Source organism: Crinia signifera, chromosome 2, assembly GCF_055691185.1.
Source record: "Crinia signifera chromosome 2, ASM5569118v1, whole genome shotgun sequence".
Classification (NCBI taxonomy): domain Eukaryota; kingdom Metazoa; phylum Chordata; class Amphibia; order Anura; family Myobatrachidae; genus Crinia; species Crinia signifera.
Window position 1 is genome coordinate 341668655 of NC_139218.1, and position 18639 is coordinate 341687293.

Below are 18639 nucleotides of genomic sequence, written 5' to 3' on the forward strand. Positions count from 1 at the left end.
CATTCGCAGGGTTCCGGAGGGCTGGAGCATTCTGGGGCAGGCAGAGAGATGGAAGCCTCCCTGCCTGCCCCAGAATGTGTGGGGGAGAAGGAGGGCTCCAGGGGACACAGGCAGCAGTTCACTTTCGGCGAACAGTGAACATTGAATAGGGTGAATCAGATTTTCAGTGAAAAAGTAAGTAAGTTTTATTTAGATAGCGCACTTTCTCCAACAGGACTCAAGGCACTTTACAGACATTAAAAATAACAATGCACATACTGCAATACAAAGGGTTATCAGTACAAGGAACTGGCAACAATGGCAGTACAGATGTACATCACACATACAGATATGTACAAGATGCATTCTAATAAGGGACACGGACATGGGGAACATATTTACCGAGATGTGCAGTACCCAGGCAGCCATTCAGCGGCGCCACATGGTGATTGCACAGCCAGTAACAGTACTGATATATATAAACTAGTTGTACTCTAATGAGGGACACAGACATGGGGAACATATAATTACTGAGCTGTGCAGCACCCAGGCAGCCAATCAGTGGTGCCACATGGTGATTGCACAGCCAGCTAGGTAGCCAGTAACAGTACTGATATATATAAACTAGATGTACTCTAATGAGGGACACAGACATGGGGAACATATCATTACTGAGCTGTGCAGCACCCAGGCAGCCAATCAGCGGCGCCACATGGTGATTGCACCAGCCAGTACTGTACATATAGAATACAAAAGAACAGTACAGGGTACACAGAACTAGTCATAACACAATTAAAGCACAATTCTTAGTATACAATACAGCTGAGATATAAGGAAGTGAATGAGAATAGATGCAGGTATAGATTGTAGAAGAGTAAGAGAGCTGTAGTTGAAATACAAGAAGAGTGCTGTGAGAACAGGATGGAGGAGGGCCCTGCTCTAAAGAGCTTACAATCTAGAGGGAGGGGGATACAGACAGGTGACATGAGGTGCAGGTAAGGAGACCTGAGTCAAGAAGTAAGCCAGGGCAGGGATGGTCAGGACACGAGGCAGCAGGTAAAGAGAATGGACAAAGTAGTCCTCTCTCTCCTCCTAAAAAGATTCACCGCAAGGAGTGAAAACAGCCCGATTCGCCGAAAAAAATCGGCGTATTGAATACTGCCCACAGACTGTGAAGAGAAATTATAAAAGGGCATAGGTAGAGTGCATTTCTATTGGGTGTTTCTCTCCCACGCCATTATCTGGATTGGTCCTATATGTGGTATATTGCTCGTATGGAAGAGATAACTCACCAGACCTGGGCCCACTGGCTATACTCCTGCATTCCCTTCAAATAAAAAAAAACAATAAAGGGGGCGTGGCCTGGCAGGGCAAGGGACAGGACGCCATAGCAGAGAGCTCCGACTCCCTTACCTTTAAAAAACCCCTTTTGCTGCCCGGAGGATACAGGGACTTCACTGCCTGCAACTGGATACAGCCCTGGGTCGCCTCCGATAGTCGGCTGGTGGTGCTGCGGAGCCGGGGGGGGAGAAATCTCTCCCCGCGGGATGCGGCCCTCAGCTGCCTTGAAGCCGCGGCCTGGGGTGAAGACCGGCGCCCGGAGGAGAGAGGCAGCGGCGCCGCGGCTGCACTTAAGAGAACGCCAGTCCTGCTCGCCGGCTCGGGTCATCGGAGGGCGGTGGGCGGTGAGAGCACCCGCCGCCTCCTTCCAACAGCACAACGCGGGAGCTCCGTGGCTGCGAGGTAAGGAGACATCCTCCTCCGGCTAAAGCCGCGGCGGCCATTTTGGATCCGGCCACTCGCGCCGGGGCGACATAAGTGCTTGAGGCCCCCCGCCGCTCCTGGGGGCTCCCCCTGGCCGCCCTGGTGCCCTCTAGGCTGGAGGGGGGGACGCGGTAGACGCCGAAGTCGTCCGACGGGGACCCGACCACGGGGGCCTACCACTACACGGAAGCCGGGGCCTAAATTTACACCCGTGGCGGCCGAGCAGGCTCCACAGACCTGGGTGTAGGAGGAGGAAACACCAGGCCACTGCACATCTCCCCAGGCCCAGCGGCGACCTGCTCCAGCTTGGGGACACCCTTGGGGAAGTCCTGAAGCCCTGAGGGGACCCACGGAGCCTCAGCCCAGCAGGGGGTCTGCTGATACCCAGATCCCTTTGTCACCTGCAGCAACCTAGTGTCTTCTGCTGGCTCACTTTACCCTGTTCACACCTGGACTCAGGGGGACACCCAACGCCCACGAGGTAGGGGCCCCCTACCCACATCGAATGCCTTAATATTCGGCATCCCTCCATACTGTCTACGTTGTTATTATCACTAAATCACTGCCCCTGAGATCTCTGAGACTGGGGCGCCACCTAGAGGTCCTGGTTATATCGGCGGCCATTGACTTGCATGCCTCTCTAGAAACTATGCCCTAGGCGGACACCTGTACACCTGGACAGGCTCTCTATGTGACTCACCACCTGTCAGCCTACCCGCCTCTATCTACTGGATCCTGATCTTCTTGTTGCCCAACCAGAGTAGCGCTGCTAGCCCCGAGAATGCCCGGCAAACGCAGTAAGACTCCCAAACCAGTGCCACAGGTGGACTTCTTTAGGTCCCCATCCCTGGGCTCTAAGAAGGGAAGTGAGACGAGGCCACAATCCCCTAATTCCCATCCCTCCCCCCCTGAGCGATCCACCTCGACGTCAAGGGACCCCCCTCCCTCGGACACAAGGGCCTTGGATGACAACCAGGCCCTCACAGTTGGTACCATGAAGCTTCTTTTGTCTCAGTTTAAGAAGGATGTGTCTGAGGAATTCAGGGCAACCCTACAAGAATGCCAAAAATCGATTGATGACTTGGGGGGCCGTACAGATCATATGGAATCCAAAATGGGGGAGTTTGCCTCCTCTCACAATGTCTTGATTTCGTCCCACGAAGCACTGCAGGCTGAGGTTGCTTCCCTGCGAGATAAAATCTCAGACCTGGAGGACAGGTCTCGCCGAAACAACATTAAACTCAGAGGGGTGCCGGAAACAATATCCAACAGCAGCCTGAATGACTTCGCCACGGACATTTTCCGGAAACTCCTCCCGAATACTCCATCCCCAGACCTACTGATCGATCGGATCCATAGATTGCCCAAGAACAAGGGTGCCCCGTCTGATGCCCCCCGGGATGTCCTCATGAGGATCCATTTCTTCCACATCAAAGAGGCAATCCTCAAAGCAGCAAGACCTACGGAGGAATCGGCCAAAGCCCTTGGTCCCCTCCAAATCTTCGGGGATCTCTCCCGAGAGACGCTGGCCAAAAGACGTTCCTTTTATCCCATCACTGCTGCTCTCCGGAAGGAAAACATCCTATACAGATGGGGCTACCCTACCAAACTGCTGATAAACAGAGGCGGCTCGACGGTGGTGCTCTCATCCATTGAAGAAGGGAAGCAATTCCTCTCAACTTTGATCCCTACAGGATCATCGCCGGACCCTCCGCCTGGGAGTGGACTCCAGCTGGACTGGTCCGCCCCGGAAACGGGTCACTAGAAACGGTAACATATGTGAAGTGTTATATTTTTTTCCATAGGCCCTCATGGGACTTGAACTCATCTAGTTAATTTAGTTAATTTAGTATATTTACTTAAAAATGTTGATTGGGCCTCCATGCAGTACAAGACTTTGCCGCCAGACACACGATATATGGACACCCTGCACTTAGTGCTGACCCCTGTGGGGCCCAGAGCTCCGCCATTTACTATACTGCATTAATGCAGACGGTGTCTTTTCCTTTTTTCTTTCTTTCTAGTTCATAAAGGTTACTGTTATTGTTGTTACTCTTCCCTTCCCATGTCTTTATTCTCCTCCTATCTATTCACCCCCTAAACTCTAAATGCTTGTCCAGGTGGGGGGATTCCCAGCCTGCCCGCCCACTACCCCCTCACCGATGCTCCGAGGTGCCATGGTTTGGCACCCTACTACCCCCCCTGCAGGGGGTCCTTACCCCGTTCAACCCCTCTATTTTCCCCCCCTCCCCCCCCGTTCCCCTGATACCCCTATCACATACCAGCTATTACCGCTTCTCCATCTGACTTTGATGACGTATTTTAGGTACCCGCATATAGACCATGGTTAAGTGTCTCTCTATTAATGCCAAGGGCCTCAATTCGCCAAACAAGAGGAGACTAGCACTAGAATACTTTCACAAACAGCGGGCCAGTATTGCGGCTGTACAAGAAACACATTTTATGGCCCCCTCCCCACCGAAGTTCTACGACAGACACTTCCCTCACTGTTATACAGCCAATGGCCCAGCCAAAAAGGCAGGAGTTGCAATTTTGATCTCCCAACAATGCCCCTTCTCCCTCACATCCCAAGTCGCTGATCCTGAGGGCAGGTTTCTGATAGTAACGGGCCTCCTGGATAATAGGGAAGTGACGATAGCGTCCTGTTACGCCCCTAACACTAAGCAAATTGCATTTTGCAGGAAACTCTTCACCAGGATCCAACAATTGGCTAAAGGAGCCTTATTACTACTAGGAGACTTTAACTCCGTGCCAGACCCATTGATAGACAGCACACGGAACCTCCCCTCGCCCCACAGACATTCCCCCCCTCCCACGAATAGTATCAAGCAGCTACTCGCTGAATACGACCTATATGACTTATGGCGGGTTAAAAATCCAGCGGTGAAGGACTACACCTTCTTCTCACACCCCCACGGTACATACTCTAGAATAGACCTAGCCCTCACAGATAAGTGGTCCATTAACTCTTTTCACCAGGTCAAAATACTCCCCAGATCATGGTCGGACCACTCGCCGCTATCTCTGCAGTGGGACATAGTCAATAGGAAAATTACCCCGGGGCCTTGGAGGCTAGGCACTCATAGCCTCATTCAGCCAGAGTCCCACAAAGTAATTCAGGAATCCATGGAGCATTATCTCTCAGAAAACGCCCCAGGGGACACCTCCATATTCACCCACTGGTGCGCCCTTAAAGCAGTGGTGAGAGGTTCCGCGATTCAGATAGCAGCAAAGCTTAAAAAAGACTCGAGAAAATCCATAGAACAAGACGAAGTCGCCCTTGCCTCCCTAGAGGCAGCTCATAAAGCAGACCCAACCGACAAATCCCTCTTTAAGCGGCTGAATGAAACCAGGGACAGGGTTAATGGCCACTACCTAGAAACGGTACACCGAAACATAGCAAGACTGAACCAAAAGTACTACATTCTCGGTGACAGGGCGGGTAGGTTATTGGCTAGGAAGCTAAGGGGTAGGAGAGCCAAAGAAAAGATCCACATGTTATACTCAGAACATGGTACGAAAATTTATGACCCGGACGAGATAGCCAATGTCTTTGCGACATACTACTCTAAGCTCTACAACCTACAGGGAGATCCCTCCACCCCCCAGCCTGAGGCAGGGGAAATAGAAAATTTCTTTGACAGAGTCTCCCTGCCTTCCCTGTCACCAGAGGCCCATTCGTCCCTGAATGCCCCCTGGACCTCGGAGGAGGTGCAGTGCGCCATTGACTCCCTCCCAAGAGACAAGGCACCTGGACCTGATGGCTTCCCATCAAATTTCTATAAAACATTTAAATCCCAACTATCCCCTATACTTGTCGAAGTCTTTAACGAGGCCTCGGAAACTAAGCGTTTCCCCTCAGAAATGCTTGAATCCCGTATAGTCACCATACCCAAACCAGGTAAATCTCCTGCCTCGGCCCAAAACTATAGGCCCATTGCCCTGCTTAATTCGGACTTAAAGCTCTATGCCAAACTCGTTGCAAATCGGATAAGCCCTCTCCTCCCCTCCCTCATTAAGAACGATCAGGTCGGTTTTGTCCTAAACAGACAGGCCCCAGATAACACTCGCAGGGTGATAGATATTATTGATCACTGCACGGCAGAACAGACCCCCCTACTGGTCCTGTCACTAGACGCCGAGAAGGCATTTGATAGGCTCCACTGGGGCTTTATGCAAACGACCCTGGAGAGGTTTGGCTTCCAGGGCCGCATATTAGACTCCATATTGGCCCTTTACTCGCAACCCTCCGCCAAAGTATTCACCAATGGCTGCACATCGAGGAGTTTCCAAATCACCAATGGCACTCGTCAAGGGTGTCCCCTCTCCCCTTTAATATTCGCCCTCGCAATTGAGCCACTAGCTGAACACATTAGATGTGAGGACTCCATTCTAGGCCCTAGAATCGGCAATCTTTCCCATAAGATAAGCTTATTTGCCGACGATGTTCTGTTGTGTATCATAGACCCCATAAACCCCCTTCCTACCCTGCATAGAGTCCGACAGGAATATGCCGAAGTCTCCTACTATAAGCTCAACACCAGTAAAACGGAGGCCCTGCCGCTGGGCCTCCCTCCAGACCTGGTCTCCCAGCTGAAAGAAAACTATAACTACTCCTGGCAGCCCTGCTCTTTAAAATACCTAGGAATTCAATTGGCCCCTGGTAAACGCATCATTGAATGCAATTACAACCCCTTGCTAAAGGCATTCACAGATTTAACTAAAGAATGGATGCTACACGAGGTCTCTTGGTTGGGGAGAATTGCGGCTGCCAAAATGGTTCTCCTCCCAAAGCTAATGTACCTCTTCAGGTCCATCCCAAGATTTCCCCCGAAGTCCGTCCTTCAAAGGTTCAATCGGCTGGTGACTAGATATGTCTGGAGGGGGGCTAAGCCTAAGATAGCAAAGAAAACCCTAATAAAACCCAAATCAGAGGGAGGTGTGGCATTCCCGGACTTAGAGCGCTATCACGCTTCCTGCATCCTAAACCAAATTAGGGATTGGATGTCACCTCTCGACCAGAAACCTTGGGTAGCCCTGGAAAGCTCCTACCCCCATTCCATCCCTCTAACGGAATTACTATGGCTACCCCCTACGATATCGCGTAAACTTGCAGCAAAGTGTAAATCTATCCAGGTAACACTGGAAGCCTGGCATAAAGTAGTGAACTCCACAGACGGGGCAACCCTACCGGCTCCTCACCTGTCACTTAAAACCCTTAAGTCCCTAATCCCTATACCGCAGCTGAACAGATGGGTGGCTCAGGGCATATCCTCAGTGGGCGATCTCTATAAAGGGGGACACCTCAGCTCATTCGCTGAAATCCAGAACACTTACAACATCCCAAAGCAGGACTTTTTTATATATTTACAAATAAGAAACTGGCTCCAGACACACCTGCCGGCATCGGCCCAGCCCCCTCTCCTCCCTACATATCTTAAAAACTTAGTGAGTGCCCCGTCCCACAAAGGAGGAATCTCTAAATGGTACGCCCAGCTCGCCCCAGGACCAGAGGGGAATAAATCACTTGCCCAAACACAGTGGGAAAGAGACCTACAAATCTCTCTTTCAGAGGAGGACTGGGGCGATGTTCACAGGTCGTGCTTTAAGATATCGCGCTGCCTACACCACTCTGAAATGTTCTTTAAACTCATCCACAGGGCATACTTCACCCCGGAGAGGCTACATAGGATATGGCCGACTACCACAAACCTCTGTTGGAGGAAATGCGGCTCGGTTGGAGACATTATCCATGTATTCTGGAAATGCCCGGCTCTGCGGCCTCTCTGGGAGGAGGTGTTTCTCCTGATAGGGTTTATACTCTCCCGCCCCATTGCTGCAAACCCAGCTCTGGCACTGCTTCACATTTTCCCACCCTGTTTCTCTGCCGCGGACAGATACTTAATTGGACATGTGCTCATAGCCACCAAAGCCATGATCGCCAAACAGTGGAGGTCAGAGGTCATACCGACAATAGACTCCATTCGTAAAAAAATCCACAAACACTATACCTTTGAAACCGCTGGTGCGAAATACTCCCCTGCAGCAAACTCTATTCTGATGAAATGGTGGGGATGGTCCCTTTACTGTGACAGGGTGGGTACCACTAACCTGTTAAGCAATCCCTCCTCTGAGGACTAAAGCACAACTATACCCTTGCCCACGGTCGGCTCTAAGCCTTAGCCCTACAGTACATATTGTACCCCCGTATGCCTCTAGAGTCAGATGGTCCACAGATTGATGTAATACACTGGTATGCCTTTGCTTTTCTAGATCAGAGATGTCTACTTGTTCAAATTTGACTGTTATTAGCTAGGCAATTTGATGCGATTGCTCTCTGTATCTCTACTGTGCCTTTGTTCCCCCCCCCCCCTCCCTTCTTCCTTTCTGTACCCCTCCCCCCCCCCCCCATACAAAATGTCTTTCAGACGAAATCTTACAATAAAAATTGAATGTGAAAAAAAAAAAAAAACAATAAAAAGTAACTGATCTTGAAGGTCCTAGGATAACTTTTCATTCCATAGTTAAGCTAATTTCCACCGTCCCATATAAAATTAGTATGTTATAAAGTCCATTAAAATCTTTTTTTCTCATCGACTGCTTGGGAGTTGACATTGATGAAATCCCTTCTATAAGATCATTGCTAGATGTATTGTCTCAATATGAATCCAACCTTAAATACAATCCTCACGTTTACAAGAAGTCCATATTCGTAGACATATATGTCCTTCCCTACTCTAGAAACTGGTCATTGTGTAAAATGCTACATGCTACATTGTGTTTGGGAATGTGAAAAATTGAGGACATTTTGGCATAAAGTGTTTCATTTAATCAAACATGTGTTCTATACAAATAGATCCCCGAACCTTTGGCTTGTCTTTGTGGGAATTTTAATAACTGGAATTTGCATCCTGAGAAGAAATTTAGGATTTGCCTATTGGTAGTTATTCTTACTATTGCCAATAAAAAAAATCCTTATTCATTGGACCAGTAGATTATCTCCTTCCCTATCAGAAGTCAAACAAAAGTTGATACAGATTCCTTATTTTGATAGGCGGTCTACTAACCCTGATATAAATGAAAGAGACGAGAAGTTCTATAAAAATAGTCTTTTATTCATAAATCATACCTTAGATCAGGCATGTCCAACTGTGGCCCTCCAGCTGTTGGGAAACTACAAATCCCAGGATGCCTTGCCATAGTTTTAGCATTCCCTAATAGCAAAACTGCGGCAAGGCATGTTGGGTCTTGTAGTTTTACAACAGCTGGAGGGCCATAGTTTGGACATGCCTGCCTTAGATGCATCAACTCATAATCATTCTTAAACTATATGAACACACTGATTGGAATTTGCTAAGGAATGTATTGAGCTCTGATTGATTTTAGTTAATAAACTAGATTTCTTATTTTTATAGGTCTTATTTCACGTTATTTATTGTGGTATGACCTTTTGTCTTGATCTCAAATTTAGTCTCCTTCCTGGATAGATAGAACAGTAAGGTTATGCTGTCAATATGGAAAGTATAACATTGTTTTAGAAAGAGCTCATTACAATGTAACAATATTATACATTTGTTATTTCTGCACACAGAACCTCTACGCCTTTGCACTTGCATTCCCAGTTCCCCTTTCCCCTGTAAAGAATACTTTTCTTTGAGTGGATCAGATGTGACCTTCTGGTGATCGTTTCTATGAAATATTCATTTCCTTTAGGAGAATTATTTATATCCCTATTATTCAAAATGGTGACTTCAAATCCGTGATTAATTAATTAAAAAAGCTTAAAGGCAACCCTATGGGTAATAATAAGATATATAACCTTCTAGGTTATCCTGGGTATCCTTTGACTGGACCAATTATTGGGGATGACAGTCAAGGATACCACTTAGATTCTACCTGGTATCCTTGACTGTCATCCCCAATAGGGTTGCCTTTAATGTTATTACCCATAGGGTTGCCTTGTGCTTGCATATAGCTCGTATTGAAGTATTGGGGGGGAAAAAATACATATGCATATATATATGTGTGTGTGTTTATATAGATATTGGCGCAGGTACATGCAGCGGCACTCCCTGGAAATTTTTAAAGTGCTTTAATATCCCGATGTTTCGGGGTTCTCACGCCCCGAAACGTCGGGATATTAAAGCACTTTAAAATTCCCAGGGAGTGCCGCTGCTTGTACTTGCGCCAAAATATCTACATGATTTTCCAGGAGGTACCCAGGTAGCTGCTATTTTTGATTGAGTGCCAGGATGATTGGATTATATATATATATATATATATATATATATGTATATAAGCATATAAGATATTGGTTATATTACCATGCACGTAATTCATAATATGAATTTATGTAATGTATCATTGTATATCTGTTTTGTGTATTCCTTTTTCCCCATGTTAAATGTAGTTGCTGTCTCTTTGCTGTTGGTACGTGTTATTTGCATAAACAAATATGAGACGCATCAAAATAAGTTGCAGAAGTCTCTGTACCTTTTCGTGTAATATGTTTCCTTATACAAATGACTTTGGCTTATAGTCTGTTTCTTGGGGGAGGGAGTGGGTTGCCATATGGTAAGGACATTGAATGTAACCTAAACAACTCCTGCTTCATTTAACAAGCTCAGCTGGCACGCTCAATTAGCAAATACCACATTATTCCTATTTTAAATTGAACAGTGGTATCATCAAGCACTTTGCCTCTTTGATGTCCCCTCTCAAATATACTTTTCCTGACAGTCATCTTGTTGCACCATTCTTATTTATTACATTACAGCCTAGCAATGTAACTGCAATGTATAGCTTTTATTTTAAACTTTTTTTATTTAGTAAAAAATAATGTTTGAGCTATAAAACCAGTGTGACTGAAGAAAACAATGTTGTTTGGAATATTTTAAATCTGATTATTGAAGAATTATACATATGGGTATTGTAGTGTGGGTATCAGGGCACTGATCCTGAGTTCAAGTAGCAATTTTTTAAATTCACAGATTTTTGTCAAGTTGGAAAACCTCCAGAAAAATCGCAAAACATTGATTTTGAAAAAAATCGTTATTTGGAAAATAGACATCAAGATTACTTATTAATATGCTACAGTGGTTTTTTGTTTTTTTTTGCCAAGTCACTTTCAGGAATTCATTGCTAAGTATTGGTTGCCCAGAGCAACAACAATTAAATTGTTGTTCTGTGGTTAAACCCAGTGTTTTGGAGAGAAACAAACACGATACTCAATGGGGACCCAAAACTATCTATCGAGTGCCCATTCATTATTATGGCGCCCAAAACAAATGTACAAAGCGCATGCTAAACAGCTTTTTTCCAACTGCTGTTCACATGCTAAATAACAAAAAATGAAATGGGAAATGTTCTTTTATTGTTTCTTGTGCAGGTACTTGTGTGTAAGTTTTGTTGACAGTGCATTGATTGCAGTGTCTTGTTAATAACAAATAAAGTATTCTATTCTATTCAATGTCTTTGACTTGCTTCTACAATGTACTGTAGTGTACGTGTTTTGATCCTCACACATTTTTTACATCTCTTTGCCTTGTTTGAACTGTTGGACTTTCTTAAGGTCAACATTGACAAAAGATCAAAAAATAAATTAAAAACTTGTAGATCTTTTGTCAGTGTCAACCTTTTGGTGTTGACTTATTGACTGTCGACCAATCATCCAGATCCCCAAGATTTCACTCAATTCAGATGTCAATTGTCTATCAGATTCACATTTTGTATGTTTGAGATATAAATAAAATCGTTGTGGAGTAACAAGTATTTTGTGCTAATATGATACGTTTTTGTAAAGTGCATTTGCCGTTTTATAATTTTTCTCCTCATTCATCATCTGATTACTTGATCATGTGTGGATCGTTTTACTGAGTACAAATAAAATGACCATGGCCAATTAGATCATTGGAATTTTTAGAGGAGCACAGATTATTGTGGCCTGATCTTGTGGGAGGCAGGGCTCTGTTGGCGCCTATCTGATGCTAAGTGGCGCTTGGCTTCATGTCTTGATATAAGTAAGAGAATGAAGGCACAAACTGAACTTTTGATAGTAGAAGGAGCAGTGGCACCCAGCAGTCATGTGACCCTCCTATCATGCTGATGCAGGAAGAGTGTGTCATAGGCACCTCCTATACATAATTGCCTACTCTCCTGGAACCTGTGGAAGATGCTTGATTTTTTAGGAAGTCCTCACATACCTCAGGAAGAGTGGCCATCCCTCCAGCATCTAGCCAACTTCCTAATAGTGGGAAGAATGAGTAGATATACCTTGAATTTGCAGTCTGTCATGAAGGGGTGGGGCTTAATGAAACAATTCTATGGTAATCACATCATTTTAGCCCCACCCCTATTGTCCCATTGTGTAACTGATACACAGGCCGGCTCTACAATTAGGTAGCTTAGATAGCTGCCTATTGGCCCCAGATGTAACTGGTACACAGTGTAACTGATCACAGGCTGGCTCTACAATTAGGCAGCTTCGACAGCTGCCTATTGGCTCAAGAATCTGGGGGGTGCCCCTGAGTTTAACTATCACAAAATTAAGGATCAGAATCAGAATCTTTATTTGTCATAAAATGGCCACATGCAGTGAACATTAAACGAAAATAAAAGAGCATACAGCACATATATACAGCAAAAGCATAAAAAAGACAGTGATAACAGACAACCAAATCGTACATGCCTACATTATTCAACCCCAAGATTTACAGTTATTTAAAATCCGAACAGCTATTGGAAAAAAACTCTCTCTAAATCTCTTTGTCTTACATAAAACTGAACGATAACGCCTATGAGATGGTAGTAAGGAGAAAAAGTCATTATATGGGTGGGTAAAATCACTCAGAATACATTTTGTCTTCAAAGAAAGTCAACTCAGAAAGATGTCATGCAGGTTTGGCAGAACAACACCCACTGCCCTACCCGCAGTTGACACAACCCTCTGAAGGGACTTTCGATCCGCAGCCGAGCAGGGACCGAACCAGGCCAATAACCCATAAGTGAGGATGCTCTCAATTACACAAGAATAAAAATTAGTCAGGGTCTTCTCACTCAGACCAGCCAGTCGCAGTTTCCTCAGGAAATACATGCGCTGGTTGGCCTTCTTAATAATGATGTTAATATGGGTATTCCATGAAAGGTCATTAGCAATATTGATACCCAGAAACTTGAAGGTATCAACAATCTCCACTGACTCAGAGGGAGGCACCCTTGTTGAACTTAATGCAAACAGCAGGTGTTGAACTTCTAATGTAATGGTTGTCCCCCAGAACAACCATGATCGTGTGACAATCGCAAAATTATTTTCTTTGAAATCGTACAATGGTCTCATGATGGATTGGAGTACATGATCGGTACCCAATTGAATGTAGATTGACAAATCTTTACCGCAGTAGGTAAAATCACAAATCTGACAGAAGACCCTGCATTTTTAACCTGTAAGCTCTCTTGCTAGGCCCTCTTCCAGTGGCAGCACCAGGGTCAATAACATCTGGTCCGACCAAAAGACCCCCTATGCAGGGCATGGCTTGATGGTACCCTAATGCCATCACTAAAGTGGACAAGGTTTAGCAGTGGATGCCCCTGATAACTTCATGTTGGGGGCGTATGGGCTGCCCCCAGGGACTCTTCTAGCACTATCAGCTGGTTCTCTGTGATGGAAGCAGGGTGCTGCAGGTAACACTGGAGCACCCACCTCCTGTTACTGTGGAGGCATTGACATTTTAGTGGTGGTACTTGGAATGGGCTGCACCCCCCTTATGTTGCCACTGTCCTCTTCCTTCTTGTTCTCTATCTAGCACTATATATACTACTGATGCTCCTTTTCTTTTGCCTGCTTGTTCTGTTGAGCACCGCTGAATTGGACAAGGACCCAAAAGGGTACAGAATCATTATTACCTATATTTATTAATACATATTACTTTAATCTAGACTTTATTGCATCTTCTTACATTCTACAATCTAATAAATAAAACTGCAAATAACAAACCAATAAATAAACAGATGAATTGGAAGCATTTGTAGGAGATAAAACTTTAATATGGCGTTACACTCTTGCACTATCTGCCTCTAGATTTTTCCACATTTCAACCTACATCTAATTTACAGTGGTCTCTCCGGAGAGCAGGAAGTAGGTGTGCATGCATGGAATGGGCCATCTGCGTACACCAGTGTAAGGTGTTTCACAGTGCACCATGTGAATAGTACTGTGATTCCCAGTAGCAAATGCAGGATTTTTAAAAGGGGGTTTCCAAATGTAATCCAAAATCTCCCTCTCCGCAGTGCATTGGAGTAATTATGGGAGTCTGGGGGAGCGGTAACAGCCTTAAAAATTGTTCTTTTTATACACTGGATACTGTATGGCAGGGGTGTCCAAACTGCATTTCCCCCAGTCTGCCCCCATTCACTGTATGTCCCTCACTCTGCCCCCTTCACTGTATATTCCCCTGCCTGACCATCCTTCTCTGTATGTCCCCCAGCCTGCCCCTCCTTCACTGTATGTCCCCAATTCACTGTATGTTACCCACTCTGCACCCTTTCACTCTGTTCCCCAGCCTGCCCCTTCTCTGAATGTCCATCACTGCCTCCATTCACTGTATGTCCCCAAGCCTGACCCTTTTTTACTGTATGTCCCCCAATCTGCCCCCATTCACTGTATGTCGTCCAGCCTGCCCCTCCTTCACTGTATGACTCCCATTCACTGTATAACTTCCATTCACTATGTCCCCCACTCTGTCACCATTCACTCTATGTCCCCCAGCCTGCCCCCCCCCCCCCCTTCTATGAATGGCCATCACTGCCTCCATTCACTGTATGTCCCCCAGCCTGACCCTCCTTCACTGTATGTCCTACACTCTGCCCCATTCACTGTATGTCCCCAACTCTACCCCATTCACTGTATGTTCCCCTGCCTGCCCCCTCCCTTATCAGTATGTTTCCCAGCCACTTGTGTGATCCAGAGCACAGAGAGGCAAAGCAGGCACTGCAAGGACAGGAGATGCTTGGGCTCCTGCTGCCATCCTCCTCCGCTCTGCATGTTACGGGCGCAAGCTTCTCCCTTGCTGCACACCCTCCCCACACACTGCTGTCTCTGTGATTACGGAGGAGGGGGATATATGAGTACAGCAGCAGGGGTTGGATGCATACTCACACAAAAGATGCCAAACACATCTCACTGTGGAGGCCTGCACCTCCTCACTGCTGCGGACAGCAAGGTAAAGGCGCGTTCGCCTGGGCCCCACCTTTTGTGTCCTGTGCTGTGCTTCCCACATCTGATGCTCTGCCCGCTTCCAGCTGGAGGCTGCGGGCCTCTTGAAATGACAGCACGGGCCGTAATTGACCCCGGGCCGGACTTTGGACATGCCTGCTGTATGGAATACAGTATTAATATTTAACAATACAGATGGTCTATACCACAGGTCTTCAACCTGTGGCCCACCAGATGTTGTGAAACTACATGTCCCAGCATGCCCTGACAGTTTTGGCATGCTCTTATAGGAAAAAATGTGGCAATGCATGTTGGAACATGTAGTTTCACAACATCTGGAGGGCCACAGGTTAAAGACCCATGGTCTATAGTATAGGCTGTTGCAAACATTTAAATAAGATAAGTGGTCAGGAAAAGGTTAAACATATAATAAATACACAGACATAATCGAACCAGACATAATAGAGATATTGTACGTGGCAAATTTCCACTCCCTCCAGCCATTTCCAATGTGATTTACATGAACGCTTGTAAATTCTTAGCAGGAAAACTGTGTTTCACAGCTCAACGTGTGAACATCTCATTATAAGGCGTCATGTCACTGTGATAGTTTTAGATAAATGAGGGAAATGCATGTACTAGTGCAAATGGGTTGTGCTTGTGTACTGAATTCAAATATGCATGGATTGCTTCTTTACCTCTGCAAAAAAAAAAAAAATCCACAGGAGCTATCCATCGGCACCCATATGTAAGGATACACTTATAGTGATTATGGGAAACTCTTCATCCCACCTCATACATCTGCTTTGTGCCTGGATACAAATCAGTATACATATCAGTAATGTATGTGGGTCATAAATAAATGATCTATGGGATGACCCAACCACAGAATATACTTACTCTGCTGCCATCTGTCCACCGTCGTCCTGCAGCCTTTATACTCTGATTGTTGGATCTAACCCATGAAGAGATACATCTTAACACATTCACTACTGGAGAGATACAAGCATAATTCTAGTTTGGCAGAAGGCCCCAGAATGTTGGTACCCCCTGGGCCAAATGTAATAGGGTGAGAGTTTCAAAAAGTGAGAGATTTTGGGAGAGTTTTCCCATTACTTTTAAAGCAGCAATCAATTACACTGCAAAACCAGGTTGATTTTGCCATGTAGTTGATTGCTGCTTTAAAAAACATGCGAAAACTCTCCCAAAATCTCTCACTTTCTGAAACTCTCACCCGATTAGGTACTTGTGTATTTTGGCGGCGCCCGATTTCAGCATCGTACGATGAACGCATCGCATGCCATGCACCCGATGGCATGCGATACGATTTTGACCCCCAATGCGATGAAAAATCGTATAAGCACCCTAATGGGTGCTTACAATGTTAAATGCACCCCCACGCCACCCCCCCACTATAAACGTGAACCCGAAGCATGGCGAGCGCAGCGAGCCCGCGAGGGGCGGCGGTACGCGTCCTACGACCTTTTCATACCCATACTATACACGTCAGCGTAGAGTTGAGAATAGAAAGTGTGGCGAGCGCAGCGCTGCGCTCGCCACGCTTCGGGCTCGGTGGCTCGCTGCGCTCGCCACACTTTCTATTCTCAGCTCCACGCCGACGTGGATAGTGGGGGTATGAAAAGGTCGTAGGACACGTACCGCCGCCGCTCGCCACGCTTCGGGTTCACGTTTATAGTGGGGGGGTGGCATGGGGGTGCATTTAACATTGTAAGCACCCATTAGGGTGCTTAACATTGTATAAGCTCCCATTAGGGTGCTTATACAATTTTTAATCGCATCGCATCGTATGCCATGTACAATGGCATACAATTTGAAAATTGTATGCCATCGTACACTATGGCACGAAATCGCGTCGCATCGCATACCATCGCATGCGTTATGGTATACGATGCGATGGGCGCCGCCAAAATACACAAGTACCCCCGATTATATTTGGCCCCCTGTCTGTACACATGTGATTATGCAGCCAGTGTATACCTGCAAGGAATGCCATTGGGGTGGAGTGTCCCTGTTTTCGATTAAATTTTGCTTATGGAAGCAAAATCGAATCCACATTGGTTTTTAGGACACTTTCGATCTGCATTCGATTCAATGCGCTCCCCTGTTTTCTCAAAATCGAAAAGAAAAATAGACTGTGCAGCCAAGGAAATATCAAATTTGATTCAGTAAATCGAATGTGTACAATGTACCATGAATGTAAAAGGAATTCAATATCAAAATCGATATCTAATGCAAAAGTACAGATCTAATGCTAAATTGAATGGGAAGATCTAATGTCAGATCTAAAGCAAATCGAATCTAAAGCAAAACGAAGTGTGTGTACATAGCTTAATACGGCCTACACACATGCCGATATTAAGGCATTTTCTAAGCGATTTTGCTTAGTTTGGCAAAGTCGCTTAGCAAATGCCCTCACATCGGTGTATGTGTGGGGGCTGTATCGGCAGCAGTGCGCGTCCCCGCGCATCTTTATCGCTGGCCGAGATTGATGGACAGTGTCCATCAATCTCGGCATCGTCAGGGTTCTCCCACCGGTGTGGATCATTAGGTCACCAGCATGTTGGTCGGCACCATTAGGTCGACATGCATTTAGGTCGACATGATTCTAGGTCAACATGCAGGAAGGCCGACATGGGTTAGGTCGACAGGGTCAAAAGGTCGACATGGGGTTTTTCACATTTTTTTGTCATGAATGTTGACACATTCAACATGGACACTGAAACATAGCGCTGCGTCCCCTCACATGGCTCGCTGCGCTCGGCACACTATTTTGGGTACTTGTGTATTATCACGGCACCCATCGCATCGCATACCACTAAATAGGGTATGCGATTTCCACGTGAAAAAGCCTGAATGTACAATTAAATATCGCATCGCATGCCAGCAAATGGCATGTGATGCCATGCGATTTTTAATTGTACAACCACCCTGATGGGTGCATACAATGTTAAATGCCCCCAGAATGTTAAATGCCCCCCCCCCATTGTCAAACCGACCCCCACTATCAACGCAAACCCGAAGCTTGGCGAGTGCAGCGAGGGGCGGTGGAACGCGTCGTCCGACCTTTTCATACCCCCACTATCCACGTCGGCGTGGAGTTGATTTTAGATAGTGTGGCGAGCGCAGCGAGGGGACGCGGAATACATGTAAAGTAATCGCTGCGCTCGCCACGCTTCAGGCTATCTAAAATCAACTCCACACCGACGTGGATAGTGGGGGTATGAAAAGGTCGGACGACGCGTACCGCCGCCCCTCGCCACGCTTCGGGTTGGCGTTGATAGTGGGGGTGGCATTGACAATGGGGGTGCATTTAACATTGTAAAAATCTCATCGCATCGCATGCCGCTGTATTGCATGCGATAAGATGCCATACGATCAACATCGTGGGCGCCGTGATAATACACAAGTACCCTATTTTTTTCTCCCATCACACCCTAGTGTCGGCACGACTGTCGACCTAACCCATGCTGATCTAATGACCCTGTCGACCTAATGACCCTGTCGGCCTAATGGTGTCGACATAATGACTGTCGACCAACATGCTGGTGACTCAATGACCGTATCCCCCCACTCCATGTGAAAGAAAGGGGTCAGCAGTGGAGTAAGGGGCTGGACTGTGGTGCATGGTGTTTATATACCTCCCA